The sequence below is a fragment of the Chinchilla lanigera genome, unplaced genomic scaffold (assembly GCF_000276665.1).
Source record: "Chinchilla lanigera isolate Chin_1 unplaced genomic scaffold, ChiLan1.0 scaffold00150, whole genome shotgun sequence".
NCBI classification, from domain to species: domain Eukaryota; kingdom Metazoa; phylum Chordata; class Mammalia; order Rodentia; family Chinchillidae; genus Chinchilla; species Chinchilla lanigera.
Window position 1 is genome coordinate 1,041,935 of NW_004955551.1, and position 3,054 is coordinate 1,044,988.

The 3,054-nt window shown below is 40.6% G+C and overlaps 1 pseudogene; it reads right to left on the minus strand.

Moving 5' to 3' along the window:
* Positions 1-218: 218 nt before the first annotated feature.
* LOC102014713 lies at positions 219-1,207 on the minus strand (annotated as a pseudogene).
* Positions 1,208-3,054: the final 1,847 nt, after the last annotated feature.

Here is a 3,054-nt window from a genome sequence, read left to right on the forward strand (position 1 = left end):
CCTTACCCCATCATGTTTCTCTGACAGTTGTTAAAGTAGGCAATAAGTATGTCAACAGTTTGAGCATTGGCAAGGATTTCAGATCAACCAACCACTCGCCAAAGAACTTGGTAGCTTTTCTATCTTGTTTTTAATACAGTGATATATCCATGCTGACGGCAAACCTGTACAGCCAATTCCTCAGAAAACGCTTTGCAAAATCAGTGGTGATTAACAAATTAGTTAGCTTTGGCACGAAGCTGTGCTTGCTTGCCTGGAAGCCAGTTTTGATACTGGCAACAGAGTGTTGAGAATGACAAGTTTCACACTGTAAGAAATAGAGCTGGGTGTCCTTCTGCAGAATTGTGTCTGCTGATCGGCATGTGTGTGTGATGAGTGACATATTCCTTGATATGTCTTCTTAAGACACTTTCTATCTGTTTCTGTTGGAATCTTCCTTTGATAACAAGTTGGTTATTGCCATCTATAGAACCACTTGTACCCAATTTTGCCAATAAAAATGCAAGGAGATGTTTGGGTTGATGATGTAATAGTTTACAGATACCTGGAAAGTTGACAAAAGAAGTTTTCTTGGTTCCTACTCGGATGACCCGTGGAGGTTTCATGACAAATTTTCCTTTCTCTCCTGCAGCCATATCTGGATTCTTTTCCCTCATGATGTTGAATACTCGATTCAGTAGCTCTTCATATGTGTGGTCTCTCTCTGAGCTTGCCCAGGCAGGGCCTGTCTGGTCACTGAATGAAATACTATCATCTTTTTTGCTGTCTTCATCTTCTAAAGCTTCATCTTTTTCTAGTATTTCATCCTCATCTGGGAACTTGACATTCTTCTTTTTTTCATTTTTATTGCCAAGCATAATACCAAGGTCATCTTCTGGTTCAGCTAGCTCTTGGACGACACTTTCAATCTTAAGATCGTTTATACTCTCTTCTGCTTCACCAATATCAAATATCTTTTTTTTTTCTTCTTTTTCTTTTGAGTAAAGAAATTCAAGTCATCTAGATAATTGGAAGCATCTTTCTTCCTACTGTCCTCTTCATCGGCTTCCACATCTTTATCTTCAGTTGGTTCTCGCTCCACTTCTTTTGTTTCTGAAGGCTGGGTTTCTTCTGTCTGGGCATCCCCTTCCTCATTTGACATAAAGGGCTTCTTCTTCTTTTTCTTCTTGCTCATAGTAGAATCAAAAATCATCTCTTCACCGGACATGGCACCGGTAGGAAGAGAGACGGCTCAGCCCCAGGCCCCAGTGTCAGCGAGGCTCCTCCGATACCACTACAAGCACCGCACTAGGCTCTTGCATCAGCGAAAGGGGATGACACCCCTCCCTCCTGGCAAACGTGGAAAACTTGTTCTCTGTCTTAAAGAGAAACCCACTCTTTACTGAGAAATGAAAGAAAGCCACAAAAGCTAAAAGCAACAGTACGGGATGCAGGTTGTACCTTAGATTTGTAGAATTCTGAAACAGAAAAAGTTCTTGAAGATAATACAGTGCAGAGATTTTCAAAGTTTCAGGATGGGTTAAATAAATGTTTAGTCTGAATTTCATTTTTAAAGTATCTTTTCCCAAATGATGCAAGTGAAACAGTGTTCACATTTAAATGTGCTATATACCAAAAAGTAAGATACAATTTTCAAACAGATATGTCTATAGGAGACAATCAGATAACAACAGTGAGAGAAATGGTGGTGTCAGACAATGGGGAGGGGTAGGGGGGCAGAACAGGTGGCTCATAACCTGGTTAGAGCAGTCAGCCATTGTTCTGTTCTGACCAGTACTTGCCAGGTGGAGGGGCAAGCTCAGGGTGGTCAAATAATTTTTTACTTTCTTTTTCATGGAAAATTCCCTTCATAATACTCTTTCAGCCCAAAAGAGGCAAACAACCACATATATTAATGGAACAGATACACTCTAGTGCATATTTCTACCCTGAACTGAGGAGGACCTTGCTACTTTGGATTAATCAAGAATCCTGAAGGACTTCAGGATACAGGATTTTTATGTATGTATGTATGTATATATGTATAACCTGTTTAACTTGGAGGACAAAGAATTCCCATGCAAGGAGGTCTCCTGCATTTATGCCCAGATCTGGTCATTTCAGAGTGAAGGCATGGTGTGCCCAGGGAAGCTGCAGAGACCTGCTCAGAAGGCTGTAACCCCATCACACCTGGCCTAAGGTCTAAGCTTAGGTGGTCTATGAGATATGGGGTTTAGCATCAACAGCATCTGTCTTCTCTGCAGCCCCAGCATGAATGGAGAGACATGAAGAATGAGTAAAAGGAGGTGGTCTGAGGGCCATGATAGCTGGGGCTATGATTTGCTACTTATGATGTGATTCTGCCTCCCATGTTAGATTTTTATCTCTGCCTTTCAGTTTTGTTTCTTAGTATTCCCTGTGGATAACCTTGGCTCCTTTAGAGTGTTTGTGTGGAGGTTTGTATTCATTTTAGTTACCCTGTAGGGAGGGTCAAAGCAACCCTGATTCTTCACCCAAGACCGATGGTGGATTGGGAGTATCTGCTGAAGCCCATCTACAAAGGAGAAACATCAATACTGATACAGGCTTGGCACATGTGTGAAAACATCAGTGTTAGCCATTCAGGACTTGCCTCAAGCTTTCATGATATTGAAGTTCAGTTATATAAGGTGATAGATGTTGAGTTGTTGGGCTGCAAAAGTAGTGTGCAAGAGCACTTTGGAAGGTGAGAGATCCTGAGAAAACACATTAGAGATACTTAATACATGACTAATATTCAACTTTGTAACAGTTCTGTTGGTGGGCATTACCTCTCTTTTATGGATGCAGAATTCCTATGCTTGAGTCATACCCAAAAATGGGTGTGAGTACTTCAGAGGATCTCTACGTGTGTCTGGGGAAGGTCAAGAGTTTATTCTTTAACAAAATGAATTGAATATTAAAGCTCTATTAATGATTTTTTCAATGGTAATTACATAGTGACCTCAGTTATAAAATTGAGTTGGACAGATTTGTAAAGCCTGTTGTGAGTAGAGAAAGCCATGGTTACGTCTGTGTCATATTTTTTTTTTGTTT